The sequence below is a fragment of the Delphinus delphis genome, chromosome 14 (genome assembly GCF_949987515.2).
Source record: "Delphinus delphis chromosome 14, mDelDel1.2, whole genome shotgun sequence".
In the NCBI taxonomy this organism is placed as follows: Eukaryota; Metazoa; Chordata; class Mammalia; order Artiodactyla; family Delphinidae; genus Delphinus; species Delphinus delphis.
Genome location: NC_082696.1, coordinates 75,346,552 through 75,368,434, shown reverse-complemented (window position 1 = coordinate 75,368,434; position 21,883 = coordinate 75,346,552). Strand labels below are relative to the sequence as shown.

Genomic DNA, 21,883 nt, shown 5'->3' with positions numbered 1-21,883 from the left:
AACCAGATCCTCCTAAATACCTGAAACCACTGATTGTTACACTTTCCTTTGCACACTTTTATTATCCTTTTATTTGTGTCTTTTTCCTTACAAGTTTATACACTTCTGATTTTTCCTACCATGTTCCTCTTATAATAATATAAACTTGCTTATTTTTAAAATATACTAGAACCAATTACCACCATAACTCTTTAATAGCTCTTCCAAGTGATTGCTGGTCATCTAATTTAAAAAAAAACTAAGTTAAGGTATGTTACACTGACTTTACTAATAATGAATCTCTTGTAGATAATACAAGTTTAGGGCACCAGAAAAAGGGGATAAGATATTTTGGGGATGCAAATATGACTGTCCTTAAAAACAATATACTTACAGCTTCACAAAAGTTGTTCACTTCTCTCAGGAAGCACCTGTATTCTTCATCTTGTGTGAAAAGCAATGCTCTTCAGTGTTCACAGAGAACCACAGCTTTTTGTTCTGCAAGTCTATTAGTTAGGCTTCCCCAAGTGGATGACTCCCGAATATCTTCTGTTGGCCTTCAGATTTATAAAGATCCCAAAGTTGTGAAGTTCTTTGTAGAGAAATAATAACTAGTGGAACAGACCACAGAGTAGTTAGGCAACTCTAGGTAGGCATAAAAAGTCTGTTCTATAATTTGAATATTGTAATAAGTAATATAGCACAAAAATAAGTTTAAATTCCTTATATAAATCATTGGACAACATAGGATTTTCTTTTAGCTCCTCAGGGAAAATCTGTGCTGTTACTAACTTATTCTATTGTATCTGAATTAACACTACTCGTAAAATGAATCAATCTATATCTAAATGAAAAAGAAAGTCAACCTGGCTACCTAAAGTAGACTCAGAGAGTCACTGGGATCTGCTTTCTTGGGCAACCTAGAAAAACCTTGGATTATTTCTACAGTGCCTTTCCATCCCGTAGTTATTTTTGTTTTTCTCACAGTTGTTTAATATCCGTTGTCCATAAACTTAAATGCTTGTATGCAGTTTCTGTCCTGATAGGTGATTCAACAAACAGCTCAAAGACAACAGCAGAATAATATAATCATGCTGATCAATTATCTAACCAAAAATCATACCTGCACAAACAAACTTCATCTTAAAGGAGATCTGAAAACAAACCTCATCTTCAAGGAGAATCAACTACACCGGGGAAGAGCTGAGCAATTCATGATGGGCTTTACTCCTGTTGGCTGTGAAAGAACCAAAAAGAACTGTGAATAGAAAATGTCCTGCATTGTAGAAAAAAGCAAACCAAAAAAACTGATCTTCTGTTGCCTTGCTAAAAAGAGCAATCAGAACTCATTTTTAACTTCCTCAATAAATAAATGACAGCCTTTTAGTCATCATAAAAATTAACCCCTAGAGCCAGTTTTAAATGTACTTAATCAACCAATGACAACTCACTCCAGTAAACATGGTTAGGCAAGGCAACCAAACAGAAAAGCCCTTCACTTCTGAAAGGCAGCCCATCAGGAAGAGGCTCATTCCACTGAACATGATTCTGAGTGCCAGCCAGTCACCGAAAGTCTTATCCACCTACAGTAATGGTAAATCATTCACATGTCTGAACTGCAGTGACATTAATTATTGAATGTCATGCTTCCCAAACGCGCTATGGAAGACTGCATTCTGCTTTGCTTAGAGACAGTGCCTGACCAACATAGTTCCCCCACCTGAAGAAAGCAGGAAGTTCAGCTGTGTGTGTATGTGTGTGTGTTTCACGTGCTGAATGATGGTTTTATCCTTTACAGGGTAGCGGTTACATGGCTGTATATACGTTTGTTCAAACTCTATACAAACATTTATGATTTTTATTGTATTTTCCTTATATCTCAGTTGAAAAAAGAGTATTAGGAATAAAACAGCCAAAAAGAGGCAGATGTTTAGAACTGAGGTGGAAACTTTGAACACTGCCTATCTGGCCTCTCTCACATCTACATTAGCAGCCCCTAGGACACCTTTATGATCTCAATGGGAACCACAGAACACAGTTTAAAAACAGCTGCTATATACATGATAATGACAACTCAAGGAGGCACTGGAAAACATAGCTTAAAATTCTTAAATAATGATATTTTGACTAATTTGGAGAGGCTTAAAAAGCATGAACTAAAATACAAGACAGGAATGACATGAAAGTAGGGAAAAGGGATCAGAACTAAAGCAACCTAAGATACCTTAGATTATTCAAGAAGATAAGAGATATTGGTTAGTTTTTGTTTGTTTGTTTTTGCAGTACGCGGGTCTCTCACTGTTGCGGCCTCTCCCGTTGCAGCGCACAGGCTCCGGACGCGCAGGCTCAGTGGCCATGGCTCACGGGCCCAGCCGCTCCGCGGCATGTGGGATCTTCCCGGACCGGGGCACGAACCCGTGTCCCCTGAATCGGCAGGCGGACTCTCAACCACTGCGCCACCAGGGAAGCCCTTGGTTAGTTTTTAAATCAATCTGCATGGCAAAAAATTCAAGGGTAATCACAGAGTTAATAACATAAAAGGTATAACTTCCATTCCAGTAAAGGAAAAGGAAGAGAATTTTAAAAATCTGGTCAATCCAATACAAGGAAGGAAAGGAGAAAAAAGAAAGAAAATGTATTGTCAGTAATGTGATAGAGCCAGGTTACAAAGTCTCTCAAGAGCTCTCCAGAGCTGCTGTGCACAAGTCTTCACATCAGCTTCAGTTCTTTCATGTTGATTGCTTGCATTATGCCACACAGAGAGTATTTACACCAGGGAAATAAGCAAATGTTACAAATTAGAGATTTTGTTACAGAGAGCCAGTTTTTAAACATTTACCAGTATACCTCTGTGCACATTAAGTAGAAAATGCAACTACTACTAATACCGAAAATGATAGCAAGAATATGGCTTAGTAATATTAATATCTACTCAAACTGGCTCTATGTCCCGCAAAGCATTTTTGAGGTAATTATTTAATCATATGAGATAATATAAGGATAAATTCATGTAAGGATGTAACAATCCTAAGCTGTGTACAAAGTCTTAACATTTATAAAGCAAAAAAAATAAGAAGTGGAAAAATTAGTAGGCAGACTGGGGGTTTTTAAAATACTCCCCTCAGAAGCTGATAGATCAAGTTGACCAAAAAACAAAAACAAAACAAAAAAAAACAAAAAAAAATCCCTCTCAAAATATATAAAAAGAGGGCTTCCCTGGTGGCGCAGTGGTTGAGAGTCCTCCTGCCAATGCAGGGGACGTGGGTTTGTGCCCTGGTCTGGGAGGATCCCACATGCCGCAGAGCGGCTGGGCCCGTGAGCCATGGCCGCTGGGCCTGTGCATCCGGAGCCTGTGCTCCGAGGCGGGAGAGGCCACAACAGTGAGAGGCCCGTGTGCTGCAAAGAAAAAAATAAAATTAAATAAAATTAAAAAATATATATATATAAAAAGATTTACTACACAAATAAGAAGCATGATCTAATGTACACATATAGAACACTGCAGCCAATAAGTATAGAATACAATTTATTTGGAAGCACATATGATGCATTTATTAAATTTCCATAAAAAGTTTTGAATAGCTAAGAATTGGCACATAAACCTTATTTCATAATCATACTGTCATAAAAAGAAAACAAGAAGAGAACTGAAATTATACATTTGGTAACAAAATAAATAAATACTTATTTCACAGATCAGAAACTAAATTTGAATTGAAATTTAGGAAATGTTTGAAACTGCCCTACAACAAAAGCAGTTTGTTATAAAACCCATGGGATTCTGTTAATCAGGAGGTATTTAGGGAGAAATGTACCGCCTAGAATACAACATGTTAGAAAACAAAATGACTAACCATAAATGAGCTAAATGCTCGTCTTAAAAGTTAAAAAAAGAAAACTTACTAAACTTAATAGAATTAGGAAGAATGACACATTTTCTAGAAAAAAAATAAGTAATCAAAACTAACTACAAAACGAATACAAATATCTCTATTAGCGTTAAAGAAATCAGTCAATCTCAAAATATACTCACAAAATAAAGACGTGTAGGGCTTGGACACAGAAAATAAAATTACTTTTGGGAAAGGTCACTTTTTTTCAATCCAAACAAAGATGCTATATAGATTAGTATTAGTTTGGGAATCCCAAACCATTACTTTAACAATCGATTTCAATCTCCCTATTAGTATGTGTGTGTGTGTGTGTGTGTGTGTGTGTGTGTCTTGTAATCCTAAAGTCTACATATTACCTCAAGAGACTTTTTCAAGTAAGTTAAACCACGTAAAAATTAATTTGTCATTTACAGTGAAGACACAGCAAATATTTACCCCAAATCATATTTTAAATAAAACTTTAAAACAACTCCCTGAATAAGCACTATTGAGTTAATGAAATTAAATCTATATATCTCAAGTGCATAAAACATTTTGTAACCTTATTTTAACTTTCATCATGTGTAAACCATGGTATACTAGTGAACTGTATTCAGAAAAGAATGCTGTTCATGTAACACCACTTTTCCAAAGAGAAAAAGAGGTGAACCTGACCTCTGTCATTTTGACAAAAAAAAAATTTGTTTTCAAGAATCTCCTACTGGAATCTGCAGAGAGTTGAAGAAGTAGGAATTATTTGTGGCTAATATTAAATTTTCTACTTGAAAATATTACTTTGCCTCAATATTAGTACTCAATACTAGAAACATAACTCTAAAATTCACTTTGTACAGTTTTACAATAATTTAATGAAGCCTAATGATGTCTTAGGGGAGAAAAGCAAAGATATCCTATGTTGTATTCTGTTTTGCCTTTAAAGTTATCAGTATCCTATCAAGGTATTCAAAGCTAAACTGAATCTTTAATACGCATTTTCTCTTCCTAAAAAAAGCAATTGTTTAGTGTTTTCCTTTAAATGTGAAACAAATCAATAATGCAATACGGGGCAAGGAAGAACATTTTCACAAAGGCCACAGGCTTTTTTTTTTTTAACATCTTTATTGGAGTATAATTGCTTTACAATGGTGTGTTAGTTTCTGCTTTATAACTAAGTGAATCAGTTATACATATACATATATCCCCATATCTCTTCCCTCTTGCGTTTCCCTCCTTCCCACCCTCCCTACAACCCCTCTAGGTGGTCACAAAGCACCAAGCTGATCTCCCTGTGCTATGCAGCTGCTTCCCACTAGCTATCTATTTTACGTTTGGTAGTGTATATATGTCCATGCCACTCTCTCACTTTGTCCCAGCTTACCGTTCCCCCTCCCCATATCCTCAAGTCCATTCTCTAGTAGGTCTGTGTCTTTATTCCTGTCTTGTCCCTAGGTTCTTTTTTTTTTTTTTTTTTTAACATCTTTATTGGGGTATAATTGCTTTACAATGTGTGTTAGTTTCTGCTTTATAACAAAGTGAATCAGTCATACATAAACATATGTTCCCATATGTCTTCCCTGTTGCGTCTCCCTCCCTCCCACCCTCCCTATCCCACCCCTCCAGGCTGTCACAAAGCACCGAGCCAATATCCCTGTGCCATGTGGCTGCTTCCCACTAGCTATCTACCTTACTGCGTTTGTTAGTGTGTATATGCCCATGACTCTCTCTCGCCCTGTCACAGCTCACCCTTCCCCCTCCCCATAACCTCAAGTCCGTTCTCTAGGAGGTCTGCGTCTTTATTCCTGCTTTACCCCTAGGTTCTTCATGACATTTTTTTTCTTAAATTCCATATATATGTGTTAGCATACGGTATTTGTCTTTTTCTTTCTGACTTACTTCACTCTGTATGACAGACTCTAGGTCTATCCACCTCATTACAAATAGCTCAATTTCGTTTCTTTTTATGGCTGAGTAATATTCCATTGTATATATGTGCCACATCTTCTTTATCCATTCATCCGATGACGGGCACTTAGGTTGTTTCCATCTCCGGGCTATTGTAAATAGAGCTGCAATGAACATTTTGGTACATGCCTCTTTTTGAATTATGGTTTTCTCAGGGTATATGCCCAGTAGTGGGATTGCTGGGTCATATGGTAGTTCTATTTGTAGTTTTTTAAGGAACCTCCATACTGTTCTCCATAGTGGCTGAACCAATTCACATTCCCACCAGCAGTGCAAGAGTGTTCCCTTTTCTCCACACCCTCTCCAGCATTTATTGTTTCTAGATTTTTTGATGATGGCCATTCTGACTGGTGTGAGATGATATCTCATTGTAGTTTTTATTTGCATTTCTCTAATGATTAATGATGTTGAGCATTCTTTCATGTGTTTGTTGGCAGTCTGTATATCTTCTTTGGAGAAATGTCTATTTAGGTCTTCTGCCCATTTTTGGATTGGGTTGTTTGTTTTCTTGTTATTGAGCTGCATGAGCTGCTTGTAAATTTTGGAGATTAATCCTTTGTCAATTGCTTCATTTGCAAATATTTTCTCCCATTCTGAGGGCTGTCTTTTTGTCTTATTTATATTTTCCTTTGCTGTGCAAAAGCTTTTAAGTTTCATTAGGTCCCTTTTGTTTTTATTTCCATTTCTCTAGGAGGTGGGTCAAAAAGGATCTTGCTGTGATTTATGTCATAGAGTGTTCTGCCTATGTTTTCCTCTAGGAGTTTGACCACAGGCTTTTAAATAATGAAAATACAGTCTTGAGAGTCACGTGCACCGGGATCCATGATGCCAGGGGATGTGTCTATGGTCAAATTCTTGCAGATGGTTGCTTAATCGTAACAAGTAATGATTAAGAAATGTTAAACAAGTCTCATTATTCCCAGGCTTCTCAATGACTTAATATTCTAATGCAAATTTTTAAATACCAAGAATATAATACACTGTGCAGCGTTTTCCAAATATACTTGAATATGAAACTTTTGTTTTAACAGAGCCCTTACTGGAGCAGCATTTCTTGCAGCATCTTTAGGAAATGCTATTGTAAAAAATGGTTCTTACACAGTTGAGAAGAGCCAAGCCTGTGGAATTAAGAACTCATAGTTCTGTAAAAAAGATTTTTTTCTCAAACTGTGGATGGAGCCAAATCCACGAATGCAATTAACATTTAATTTGTGATCCACTGTATAAGTCCTAAAGAGAACACATGGAGTAGAAGACTTACTTTCAGTCAGAGTATCCCTGAAGAAGCAAAGGACAAAGTAAGCTGTTGAATTTGTTATTATAGAATAATATTGTGCCAAAAAGCCAAGCATCTTGGGGTTATGATTATTATTATGATTTACTATTCTCCATAGAGAACAAAGGTTGAGTTTATACCGTCTACTCATACAGAAACGAGTTTCACCAAGGGACAACTTCTGGCTCTGGTGGCATGAAGAATCTAAAAAATCCATTCCCCCATCAAATAAAGTACAAAACTACAAAATAAAATAAAAATAATTTCATGGATCTAGAAATAGATCAAGGTAAGAAACAATAAGAAATATACAAGAAAAGCTAACAGAACTCCAACTAAGGATTATAAGAGTCTGTAGCCATCTTGGCTGGAGATGCTCCCATCATCCAGAACAGACCATGTTCTAGGCCATAAGAAAAATTTCTATAAATTTAAAAAGATTGAAATAATACAAAGTATGTTCTCTAACCAAACAATTAATTTAAGAATCAAAAGTAGTCATAAACAAAAAAGAAATTGGCAAACGATTGGAAATTAGACAATGTACTTCTAAATAGTCATGAGTCAAAGAAGAAATCAAGATGCAAATTAGAAAATATTTTGAACTGAATGAAAACAAAAATTCAACATGTTAAAATCTATTAGTGCTTATATGGAGATTTAGAGCTTTAAACATTTGTATTAGGAAGTAAAATGATCCAAAATCAATCATTGAAGCTTTCACTTCAAAAAGCTAGGAAAAGAAAAGCAAATAAAACATGAAATAGAGAAAGATAAATGAAAGGTTAGAGGAGAAAAGAATAAAATAGGAAAACAACAGAGAAACTCAATAAAATCAAAAGTTGGTTTCATGATAAGATGAAACAAAATATGACATTAGGGAGTTGCAAGTTAAAACAATGAAATACCACTGCATACCAATTAAAATGGCTAAAATCCAAAACACTGACAGTACCAAGTGCTGACCAGGATGTGGAGCAGCAGGAATTCTCATTCACTGCTGGTGAGAATGCAAAATGTGACTTTACATTTCACTTTGCACATCACTTTGGAAGTCAGTTTGGAAGTTTCTTACAAAGCTCAACTTAGTCTTGATAAATATATGATGGAGCAATCACACTCAGTATTTATCCAGCTGAGTTGAAAATTTATGTCTACACAAAAGCCTGCACACACATGTTTACTGCAGCCTTATTTATAATTGACCAAAACTGGAAGCAACCAACAAACCCTTCAATAGGTGAATGGATAAACAAAACCTGGTATATCCATACGATGGATTATTATTCAACAAGATAAATGAATGAGCTATCAAACCACAAAAGGACATGGAAGAATTTTAAATACTTATTGCTGAGTGAACAGAGGCAGTCTGAAAAGGCCACATAAAGTGTGATTCCAATTATATGGTATTCTGGAAAGGGTAAATCTATAAAATGGTTCAGAGTAATTCTCTGATGGCATATGCATAACATTATGCATTTGTCAAAAGCCATAGAACTGTACAACACAAAGAGTGAACTCTATGTACACTATGGACTTTTGTTAATACTAATATATCAATATTGGTTCATCAATTGGTGCAGCCACTGTGGAGAACAGTACAGGGTTTCTTCAAAAAACTAAAAACAGAACTACCATATGACCCAGCAATTCTACTCTTGGGTATATACCCAAAGAAAAGGAAAACACTAATTTGAAAAGCATATGCACTCCAATGTTCATAGCAGCATTATTTACAATTGCCAAGTTATGGAAGTAACTTTAGTGTCCATCAACAGATGAATGGATAAAGAAGTAATTGTGTGTGTGTGTATATATATACATATATATAACATACATATGTATGTATATATATGTGTATATATATATATATAGAGAGAGAGAGAGAGAGAGGGAGAGGGACAGAAAGAGACAGAGAGAGAGAGAGCGAGAGAGACAGAGAGAGAGCTATTAAAGCAGGAGGACATTTTGACATTTGCAAGAACAAACACAGATGGACCTGGAGGCTATTAGGCTTAGTGAAATAAGTCTGACAGAGAAAGGCAAATACAGCATGTTTTCACTTATATATGGAATCTAAAAAATAAATAAATGAAGATAACAACAACCAAAAAAAACCAGACTCACAGATACAGAGAACAAGCTAGTGGTTACCAAGGGGAAAGGGTTTGTGGGAAGGGGCAAAGTAGAGGTAGGGAATTAAGAATTACAAAGTAGTAAGTATAAAATAAATAAGATACAATGATGTAATATAGAGCACAGGGATTATAGCCAATATTTTATAATAACTTTAAATGCAATAAAACCTCTAAAATATTGAATTACTCTGTTGTATACCTAAAACTAATATAACGTTATAAACCAACTATACTTCAACAACAAACAAAAGAATGTATAACACTACTGCAACATATTAATAATAGGGGAAATTGGGAGTGGCAGAGAGATATAGGAACTCTGTAGTATCTGCTTAATTTTTCTTTAAATCTAAAAATGCTCTAAAATGAATGTCTATTAATTAGAGCATAAAATGTAAAAAAATCCACTGGCTTTTCCTTCCATCCCCAGCAAAAGAAAACAAAAAGGATTATAAATCATGATCAAATGTATTTCATCCCAGGAATGATGCAAGGTTAGTTAAAAGGATTGGACACAGACTTGAATAAAACTCCTAACAAGATTTGTAGAGCTCTTTCCCTTCACCTCCCTGCTTCCAGTGGTCTGACTTGCCAATTCTAGCAACATTAGCAGCCCCAAATCACTATCTTTCTACTACTCAGATTCTATTTCTTTCATCCATTGAGACCAATGTTCTCAGCTTGGGCTTCATGTCCCCACATATAGTTTGAAAACTACGGGCAGGAAGAAAGCCAGCTCCACTTGTGTGCTTTCCCTTTCTCCAGTTTCTGTGCCATTTATTGGGTGTATTTAATCCCTTTAATTAGCTGCTTCTTATATTCTGAATATTTTTATAGTTGTTTATAGCAGGAGAGCAATTCCGACTGTGGCCACTCCATCCTGACTCAACCCAGATGTCTCTATAAATGCATTTTATGTGATCACTCTTTCTACCAAGTTGCTGATGGATTGGATTGAATGCACTGAATAGACAGAGATAAATAAAGTTATGTTGCAATTATTCAGGCTAGAGGTAATGACAGATTTGTCTAGCATAATGGTGATACTGCAGAAGAAAAATAAACATTTGCGGAATATGTAGGAGATATCATTTGGCATTTGATAATACATGACAATAAAATGAGGGGGCGTTACAGTATAACACAGTTTTCTGGCTCGTGTTACATGAAGGATGGTAATATTTTTCATAATGGAAAACAGAGCAGATTAACGATAGTAGTAAGACTGAGAGTTTCTTGACTTTTCACTCTAAGTATTCTATTTCCAGTGAAGTTTTTTCATTCTGCATTCTGTGTGTTCCATGAGGGTGTTTTATAAATAAGACTATGCCTGCTTTTTCTTTTTTATGGCATAGAGGGAACATCTCTGAACTAAGGCAATAAAGGTAAGAGCAGTGGAACAGAGAAAAATACAGGGAAGGTTAGAGAGGCAGAATCAACTGAAATTAGTAATTAACTATCTGTAAAAGATTAGGGCAATGGAAGGAGAGTAAAATAACTCTTCAGTTTATAGCATAGGTATGTGGATCAATGGTGAGACCATTGATCAAAATACAGATTATATGAAGAGAAACAGTCTTGGGGGCTGTGCAATGAGCTTTGTTTTGGATGTGTGTGTGGGTGTGTGAGATGCCCACGTGAAGATGAAAGGTAAGCAGTCAGAAGTATCATCCTGAAATTGATAAAGGAAATATGAGCTACAGATAAAAGACTGGAAGTCAGCATGTATGGCCATCCATAGATACGGATAATATGAACCGAGTATGGGATCCAAGCAGAGAAGAGTTCTCAGTGAAACCTTGAGGAACACCATCATTTAAGGTATCAGGTGTGGAGAAGACCATGAGTTCATTGAAAATCATTGAAAGGGCTTGAGAATGAGTAGCTACAAGGGGAAAAGAAAAATATATATATATAAAGCAGAGAGGAATGTCATATTCCATTGATTTAGAATTTTTAAATTTACAATTTCCTCTTTTTTTCCCCTTTGCTGCTATGAAAGCAGTAGTTTGGGGCTTACATACACCTTTGCTGGAGGAAGTAAAAAATTTATGAGTCATATTCTTCTCCTTTGATTTTATCTTTTTTAAAAAAAATTAAATACTTTAAATTCAGTAAATGCCTTATTTGTAGCAGCAATTAAACACCTTATTGTTTCTGCATCACTGAAAGAAAAAAATTATTTCAGATGAAAGTTCGTAATCTATAGAAAATATACTCTACATGACACTAATATTGTGCTTTTGAATATATTTGCTGTGGAGTAAAATTCTTTTGCTCCACTTTTCAAATTTCAAAATGCAGCTTTTCATAGTATACCTTTGATATGTTCCCTTTGCTAATGAAATTAATAGTTCCATATTTAACCCAAATCAATATAGAATTTCTCAGTATATTATTCTTGAAACATAAACTTGCATGAAATACTTTATCTCAAAAGGCTACTTTTTAACTTAGAACAAAGCCTTCCCTACTCTCCCTGGCCTCACTCTGAACTCATAATCCATTTCTTCAAGCCCAATATTACATGCACACACACAGGTCCTCACATGCACATATAAATGCACCTTGCTGTTTCACTATGAGACTAGGGCCAGGCAGCGGTATTTGGATCATGAGATGAGCTTTGCAGTTCTTTACTCCATGGTCTCTTTGTTTCAACAGCAATTTTTCCTCACTAAGAAAGCTGTTTCTCTTTCCATGGTTGGGCAGACCCTAAGTACCATGGCCAGTGATGAGTCCCAAAGTGCTGAGTTGACACAAGGGAAGAAACACGTTGAGGGGATTCTCTGGACATCATGCAAACTCAATATATCCTTCCACAGACTCTTCACAGGGTTACACTGGTGACAAAGTAAGTTTCCTACTGCTCTGACATGTGGCTCGTTCCTGCTAACCTAACAGTCATTCATTCCCAAGGAAGCAACTTCTTACAGAACAAGCTTAGTTAGTGAGAAAAGACTATTTTCTCCTGCCCACCAGGTGTTCAGTGAAATGATACATTTTAATGCACTTGCTTAGCAGGTTTCTTAGAGAAATCCTGCCTCTTTGCATAAACAAAAGGAAAACTTTCTACCCTCCTATCAGATCTGGCCAGGTACCTTTACTCAAGAGAAGAGCTAAGGCCACACAAGTATCTGATCTCATATTATAATGTTTAAAAATGACGGGAGATCATAAAATCTCTCTACTCCCATCTGTCTTTGAACATAATTGTAATAAAAGTTGTTTTATCTCGGAAAAGACTCGAAGGTTTCCAGGCCAAGCCATTAGGGGTCACACTTACTGAAGTCTCATTTAAATCTAAAATTATATGAGATTTTAAAAAGTCAATTTCCCAGAAATTAGAAGCAGGCTGACCCATGTCTTCTCCTCTGTATAAAAGAGTTAAGGAATGATAACAATTGCATACTTCACCTTCTTTCTACTTCACTATTTCTAAGTTTCATCATCTTAATGTCTTATTGCCTCCAGCACATACCGCAAGTGGTATCAGATGCTCCACTGAGATTCCAAGAGGAAAATAATAGAACTTCTATTTCTACTTAACTTTTTCTCATCCCCTTTCTAATTCTGTTTGTAAATGTTTTTATAATGTACATAAGAAGTCCATAAAATATATATGTGTATACATATACATCTACTGGGAAGTGGGGAAAAAGTTTCTTTTTGATACGAATACACATTTAAGAAAATCTGAGGAGGACTAGTCTAGGCTGTTCAATTGTCTCCTAATCCTGCCTATAAATCACACCCCCAATTCAACCAACTTTCACAGCCTTACTGAAGACTTTTTGAATGTCTAATCATTTTAGTTCTCTCTACAGGTATTTCCTATGAATTGCTAAAGTCTGACATTTAAGAACCTTTGGGGACTTCCCTGGTGGCACAGTGGTTAAGAATCTACCTGCCGATGCAGGGGACATGGGTTCGATCCCTGGTCCGGGAAGATCCCACATGCCGCGGAGCAACTAAGCCCGTGCGTCCCAACTACTGAGTCTGCGCTCTAGAGCCCGTGCACCACAACTACTGAGCCCACATGCCACAACTACTGAAGCCCACGTGCCTAGAGCCTGTGCTCCGCAATAAGAGAAGCCACTGCAATGAGAAGCCTGTGCATTGCAATGAAGAGTAGCCCCTGCTCGCAGCAACTAGAGAAAGCCCGGGTACAACAATGAAGAACCAACATAGTGAAAAAGTAAATAAATTAAATTAAAAAAAACAAAGACCCTTCGTATTCCACCCCACCCTAAAACCCAGTCTTAGTTCCAGCTATATTTCTTGGAGCTCTTCCCCCAGGGATTCAGTGCTTTTGTTGTGTTGGTGTTCTCATTATTGTCTGAACATACTCTAATGTTCTTCTGTCCGTTCCAAAAATGTTCATTTTGTCTTGAACATTCTTCGCTAAAAATTTCCTAATAGATATACTCTACTTAGATCTCAATGGGCAGCACTAAAACTTTTCCTGCCATATATTCTCAAAGCACATATAACTCTCTGTAAGCATTTACCCCTGTGCAATGTATTTGTGTTTATGTCTTACCTCTTACTCTAAACTGTAAGCCCAGAGAAGGAAGGGCTCATTTTCAATTATCTTTTTTATTTTCTAAGCACCTTATTCAATGGCAATTTACCTAGTTGGTGTTTAGAAAGTATTTGTTGAATTATTTCAAACTGAATCAATAGGTAATACCAATAATTTATTTTTAGTAATAAGGAATAAGACATGTCTTGCTAGCTTTTTGCTTCTAAAATATTTCCCCTACATGCATTTGCTGTGCATTTGTATTTCTATTTACAGCTCTTCAAATGTGTCTAGCTTTAGAAATAAGATAACATTTGAAAAGATTTCATGGATGTTCAGGGACATTTTCCTGGAGAATGATCTTTATGATGACCTTAGGAGGTATTCTGAGAACTCTCTACTTATATTCTTTTATGTTTCAATTATTTTATTTTATTTTAACTCAGATGGAAAGCCCTCAGGGCAGTAACTGAGTCATATTTTGTAAGTTATGAGGCCCAAAAGACACCTCTTGGCAATTCACACAGAACTATATCATCATCATTATGTTGCCTCTGAAGAGCTTGTTACATTTAAATAAATAAGAACACAGAGATCCATGGTATTGATGACTATGTTTTTATTGAGTTCTCCTCTAGCCCAGTTTTGTCTTTTACAGAGCTTCACACAGTGCTAGAACTCCCTCACCTAAACGTCCATAGTAAAGTGGTGTAGGGTTATGACTCCCATAGGCTTTATTGACAATATATTCCCTAAGGTGAATTCCTCTAGGTTGTTCAAACAGAAAATAAAATACTAGTTGGACATATTTAGTACAATTGTCTATAATACCTTCTTTTAGTAATTACTTATAATTGACCCTTAAATAACACAGGGGTTAGGAGGGCAGACCCACTGTAAAGTCGAAAATCGTGTATAACTTTATAGTTGGCCCTTTGTATCCATGGTTTCACATCCAAGGATTCAAGTAACCACAGATTATGTAGTACTGTGATACATATTTACTGAAAAAAATCAGAGTATAAGTGGATTTGCCAGTTCAAACCCGTGTTGTTCAAGGATCAACTATATTTGCCTTTCCCAATCTCTCAGTAGTTTTAAATTTGTATAGATCATATAAACTTTACTATTTAAACTGTATTTTCATATAAAGATAGATTCACTTTTTAGACGTACCCTTTACAATTCATAGTATTGTCTAATTTTTAAATGAATGCCATTGTATCTTACATGATATACAAATTTAAATGTCTAAGGTATACAAAATATTCCTTTTATAAATAGTGATAACGATGATGGGGATGGTAATGATGATGACGTCATGATTATGATGATGACAGGAATAAAATATCCAGTTTTGAAAATCTATAAAAATTATTGATGAGTGTTTCTTTTTTAATCTCACAAAGCCTCAGTTCATCTGTAAAAAGGTATAATAATATCTATCTCATTTAATAGTCATAAGAAATAAAAGTTTTATATTTGCCGTTAGGGGCTGAATTGTCTCCCTTCCAAGTTCGTATGTTCAAGTCCTCACCCTCAATACCTCAGAATGTGACTGCATTTGGAGATAGGGCCTTTATAGAAGTAATTAAATTTAAATAAGTCTGTTAGGGTGGCTCTAATCCAGTCTGACTGGTGACCTAATAAGAAGAGGAAATACAAAGAAAGAGACCAGGGGCATGTGTGCCATGTGAAGAGGCAGCAAGAGGGTAGCTGTCTGCGAGCAAGGGGAGAGACCTACAACAAATCTTTCCCTTACAGCCCTGCCGGCACCTTGATCTTGGACTTGCAGCCTCCAGGACTGTGAGAAAATAAATTTCAGTTGCTTAAGCCACTGTGGCATTTTATATTGCTGAAGTCTGTGATATTTTATATGGCAACACTAGCAAATGAATACACATATGCATACCAATATGCATGTACATTTGTGGGTGTTGCGTATGTGTGTATGCCTAGCAAAAATTTGTGGTTGTCATTGATCTTGATTTATGTAACCTACCTCCTAGAAAAGTGCTAGGACACAGAAGCTGCTCAAACGTTTAATAATGAATTTATTAATTGTTTCATATATATTAATTATCTCTTCCTTATTGGATCGTAAGTTCCTCCAGGGCAGCAATACTTTTCTGATTAGAGAAACTGACACAGAACTGAGCAGAGAACAAACACTAATTGATTACAGAATTCTTGTTCCTCCAGTGTAAATGTAATTTGAAAATCATTTTAAGGCAGGCTTATTGAGGTAAAATTTAAGACAGTAAAATTTTCCCCTTTGAAGTACAGTCAATAAGTTTTGATAAATATAGACAGCCAGCTTAACCACCAACATCATCTAAATATAGAAAATTTCCATCATCCCCAAAACTTCCCTTGTGTTTCCTTGGATTCAAACCCCTCCCCTCCTTGCAGCATGGAAGCCATGGATCTATTTTCTTACCTCTTCTTGATCAATATCCTATATCTTTGCCTCTTCCAGAATAGTATATGCCTGGAATCATACAGTAAGTAGTCATTCAGACCTGACCTCTTTAACTTAGTATACTGCTTTTGGAAATCATTCATCTTGCTGTGTGTATCGGAAGTCTGTTCCTTTTCATTGCTAAGCAGTGTTCTCTGTATAGTTATACCACAATTTGTTTATCCAATCACTAGTTGATGGACATTTGAATTGCTTCCAGAATTTGACAATTTTGAATAAAACTGCTGTAAACAGTCATGTACAGGTCATGGTGTGGGGCATGTGTTGGCATTATTCTTGGGGGGAAATCAAGGAGCAGAATTTCTGAGCTGTATGATAAGCGTGTGTTTAGCTTTATTAGAAACTGTCAAACAATTTTCCAGACGGGTTGTACCATTTTACATTCCAACTGGCAGTGCTTTTGTGAATTAGCTTAGCAACTTATGACATTTCCAGTTACTTCATATTTTTGCCAAACCTGATACTGTCATGTTTTGGATAATTTTGGACACTACAAAATAGTTAAAATATTATCATATTTTGGTCTACTGTGCATTCCTCTGATGTTGCATTCCAATGATATTGAGCATCTTTTCATGTGCTTATTGATGGTTCCTGTGATATTTTCTAGGTGTTCATTCACATCTTTCATACATTTTAATTGGGTTTGTTTTCTTTTTGAGTTCTAAGAGTCCCTTATATACGGTGGATTCAAGTTCTTTATCATAACTGTGTTCTGCTTGTCTTCATATTCCTAAGAGTGTTATCCAAAGCCAAAAACTTTTCATTTTTATAATACCTAATACCATGTTTTCTTTTATGGTCTGTGATTATTGTGTCCTTTCTAATAAATACTGACCTAAACAAAGGTAAAAAATATTTTCATCTATTTTCCTCTAGGCATTTTATAGTTTATATTTAGGTTTATGGTCCATATCAAGTTAATTTTTATATGATATAAGAGGTGAAGTTCCTTCTTTTGCATATGGCTGATCAATTATTCCAACACCATTTATATATAAAAAAAATTCTTTCTCAACTGAATTACTTTGAGCTCTTTGTTGAAAAACAGTTGATATATATACATATAGTTCTGTACTCTCTATTCTGATCAACTGATCTACTATATTTTTATCCTCACTCCAAACCCACAATGTCTTGATTACTGTAGCTTTCTAATAAGTCCTGAAGTCAGGTAACATGAGTTATGCAAATTTGTTTTGATGCATTTGAGATGTTTTAATGCATGTCAACAGTATGTATCTCAATTTACTTAGATCTTCTTTCATTTCTTTCAACAGGATTTTGTGTGTTTTAGCACAAATGTCTTGCATGAATATTGTTAAATATATTCCTAGAGACTTTTTCTTTTAATGCATTATAAATAGCATTTTAAAAATTTCAGTATCCTATTGATCATTGGTAAATTTTAGAAAATATTTATATTTATATATTGATATATATTGACTTTGCATGTTGTGAGCTCACTAAACTTAATGCTAGTAAATTTTGACTGATGCTGTGAAATTTTCTACATAGACAATTATGGCATCCGTGAGTAGACAGTTTAATTTCTTCCTTTCCTACTTTCATGCCTTCCATTTCTTTATCTAGGCTTCTTGCACTTTCTAGACTTTCCAGTACAATTTCAAATAAAAGTAGTGAGAGCAGGTTTTCTTCCTTTTTATCAGATCTTACAGGAATTGATTTAGTATTTTACCACTGGGTGTGATGTTAACAGTAGTTCTTTTTTTTTAAATATCCATTGTCACTTTAAGTATGTTCTTTTCTAAGTCTGATGCAATATTGTATAACAAATGAATATTTGGACTGTGTTAAAATGAAAAACTCTGCACGACAAAGAAAATCATCAACAAAATGAAAAGGCAACCTATGGAATGGAAGAAAATATTTTCAAACCACATATCTGATAAGGAGTTGATATCCAAAATATAAAAGGAACTCATACAACTCAATAGCAAAAAACCAAACAAATAACAAATTAAAAAATAGACAAAGGACCTGATTAGACATTTTTCCAAAGAAGACATACAAATAGCCAACAGGTACATGAAAATTACCTTATCATCATTAGCCATGAGTGAAATGCAAATCAAAACTACAATGAGATATGTCCTCACGTCTATTAGGGTGGCTATTATCAAAAACACATGAGATAACAAATGCTGGTGAGGATGCAGCAGCATCCTCAAAAAGGGGAAACTTTGTGCACTGTTGGTGAGATATAAACTGGTACAGGCTCTATGGAAAATAGTGTGGAAGTTTTTCAGTAAGTTAAAAATAGAACTATCATATTATTCCGCAATCCAACTTCTAGGTATATACTCAAAGGAAACAAAATCATTATCTTGAAGAGGTATATGTACATACCCTCATGTTCATTACAGTTCACTGCTGCAATAGTCACAATAGCCAACATATAGAAACAACCTAAGTGTCTGTCAATTGATGAGTGGATCAAGAAAATGTGGTACACACACACACACACACACACACACACTCGAATATTATGCCAACCTTAAATAAAGAAGGAAATCCTGCCACTTGTGACCACATGGATGAAACTGGTGAAACTGGAGGGTATTATACTAAGTGAAATAAGCCAGAGAGAGAAAGACAAACACTGTATAATATCACTTACAGTGGAATCTAGGGAAAAAAAAAGTCAAACTCATAGAAACTAAGAATAGAAAAGTGGTTGCCAGAGGTTGGGTGTAGGGGAAATCAGGAGAAGTTGGTAGAAGGATACAAACTTTCAGTTATGAGATGAATAAGGTCTGAGGATATAATGTGAAATGTGGTGACTGTAGTTGATAATGTCATATTGTAAAATTGACATTTGCTAAGACAGTAGAATTTAATGTTCTCATATCCCCCCCAAAAATGTAAATATGTGAGGTGATGGATGTGTGAACTCAGTGTGGAAGTCCTTTCACAATGTATACATGTATCATATCTTCACATCACATACTTTAAATATCTTACAAACACTTTTTTCCACATCTTTACTGGAGTACAAATGCTTTACAATGTTGTGTTTGTTTCTGCTGTACAACAAAGTGAATCAGCTATATGTATATATATATCCCTATATCCCCTCCTTCTTGAGCCTCCCTCCCACCCTCCCTATCCCACCCCTCTAGGGGGTCACAAAGCAACTAGTTGATCTCCTTGTGCTATGCAGCAGCTTCCCACTAGCCATCCATTATACATTTGGTAGTGTATATATGTCAATGCTACTCTCTCACTTCATCCCAGCCTCCCCTTCCCCACCATGCCCTTAAGTCCATTCCCTATGTCTGCGTCTTTATTCCTGCCCTGCCAGTAGGTTCATCAGTAGCGCTTTTTAAAATTCCATATATATGTGTTAGCATGTGGTATTTACAGATGGCCAACAAATACATGAAAAGATACTCAATATCACTAATTAGAGTAATACAAATCAAAACCCCAATGAGGTATCACCTCACACTGGTCAGAATGGCCATCATCAAAAAATCTAGAAACAATAAATGCTGGAGAGGGTGTGGAGAAAAGGGAAGCCTCCTGCACTGCTGGTGTGAATGTAAATTGATACAGCCACTATGGAGAACAGTATGGAGGTTCCTTAAAAAATTAAAAATAAAACATTTTTTTCTGATTTAAGTCTACGGGTAATAATTATCTCACAATATTTTTCCTGAAAAATATTTATTTTGGCTTAATTTTTTCAAAAGATTTCTTACTCAATATAAAATTCCTGACTGACAAATTTTTAAACTCTGACTTTTAAAGATGTGATCCTACTGCATTCTATCTTGCCTAGTTTTAGACAAGAAATCTGTTGTTTTTAATCTTTGCTTCTCTGTGCATAATTTTTTTTTTCTCTGTGATAATTTTTTTAATCTTTGTTTTTTCAGCATTTTTTTAAAGAATTGTCTAGGTATGTGTGTATGTATTTTCATGTAAACTCGACTGGGTCCTCTGAGCTATTGCATCTGAAATTTGTTGCCTTTCATTAATTTTGTAATCATTTTATCTTTTCAAATATTTTTTTCTCTTTCCTATTATTTCTCTGTCCTCCTTCTGAGATTCCATTTACACTTATATTACACCATCTGATGTTGTCCCACTTGTCTTAGATATTCTGTTTATTTTTTTAACACATTTTTTCTTCTATTGGCTCGTTTGACTTACTTCTATCGGTCTTTAAGTTTACTAATTCTTTATTCTGTAACAAGTACTATGATAAGTCTATCAAGATCATTATTCATCTCTGATATCATCTTTTTTTATTCGTAGTATTTCTATTTGACTTTTTCTTATAGTTCCCTCTCTTTACTCTTTACTACTGTTTACTCTCTTTACTGACTTTTTCACGTATGTTTTACATATCTCTTAGCCGGCTAATTGTAGTTATTTTAAATTCACATATATCTGGATCTGGTTCTGTTGCTTTTGCTTGCTTATTCCTCTTTTTTGCATGTCAATTATGTTCTTCTGTCAGCCATTAGTCGGGGAGATTGAGCCAACCTAATCATTAGTGGAGTTGGTTTTAGGATGTGTTGTTGCTACAGCTTCCTTCATAACGTCACACACTTCAAGTTCCCCCAGCTGTGGGCTGCTGGTATCTTGTGCTTAGTGTTGAACCTAGGTTTCCCAAGGACTTTTCTCAGTGTTCCTGTTCTACTCTTAACATTCAGTAGGACCTGCCTGCCAGAACCACAGAGGCTGTCTCCACAATCTTGCTTTCTCTCATTGGTAAAGTACTGTGACTTTTACCTGGTTAAAAACTCATACTGGGAGCAGAGAGGGACAGTTTTCAGTTCCCCTAGTCCAGCCTTATTCTTAGTCAGACACTGCACACTAAGTACTATAGACCTGCTCTTTTCTTCATTTCATCCAAACACTTCCTTCAATCAGTGTAGTGTTGATGTATGTGCAGCAGGCTGGGTCCAAGCTCCTTGCTCTGCAGCAAATAGCTTTTGTTGCTCCTTCAGTGACAATGTACCTGAGAACCTAATTAGGATGATTTCTTGGTCTTCCCACAAAAGGAGATTACTGTTTCTTTTTACTCAGTGCATAGCTTAAAGTGTGAGCCATAGGGACTTCCTTTTCCTCTCTCAAGAGAAGACAGGTTTTGTTTGTATCCCTCCTCCAGGAGCAGATGACCTGCTTCTACCCTTACCCTATAAACAATGGATCTTTGCCTGGGTTCTCTCCAAGTTGTCTGAGTCCTTTTTTTCACATAATGGAAGGATTCAAGATGTAGAACAAGTTTTGCGCCCATGCACCCCTGAGGGTAGCTCTTTCTTGCCCTGCCCCTAATGCTTCTTGTGGAAGAAATCATCCAGTGGATGCCCATGAAAAAGAAATGGAAAGTGAATGTACACTCCTGCTGAGTCTGGAGTTTCCAGAGGTTCTAAACTTTCATGCTGGCCAAACCCAACCTTTAATAATACATTAAATTTTAACTGTTTTCTTCTTAACTGCTTTTACAGTGGCTGTTTCTTCATCCCATGTTCTGCCAGAGATGAAGCAATTCATTTGTTCCATCTCTTCTCAGAAGGGCCTAACAGTCTTTGGAATTTAGTCTACCGGGTTGCCTTGGGACCTCAGCTCTGATCATTTTTCAAGATGTTATAATTTTGTAGATGAGCCTAAATT

At 35.8% G+C, this 21,883-nt stretch overlaps 1 long non-coding RNA gene across 3 annotated transcripts in view; it reads right to left on the bottom strand.

Annotated features, from left to right (window-relative positions):
* The window catches only part of LOC132437096 (uncharacterized), a 459,886-nt gene that overhangs the window by 46,812 nt on the left and 391,191 nt on the right, over positions 1-21,883 (bottom strand). For 2 of the 3 annotated variants that reach the window (XR_009521958.1, XR_009521960.1), the window contains 2 exons: positions 1,146-1,216; positions 374-590 (listed from right to left, as the gene is read on the bottom strand). This is a non-coding gene — a long non-coding RNA (uncharacterized lncRNA). Of the gene's footprint in view, positions 1-373; positions 591-1,102; positions 1,217-21,883 lie in introns of all 3 variants that reach the window. The other variant, XR_009521959.1, reaches the window with a different exon arrangement.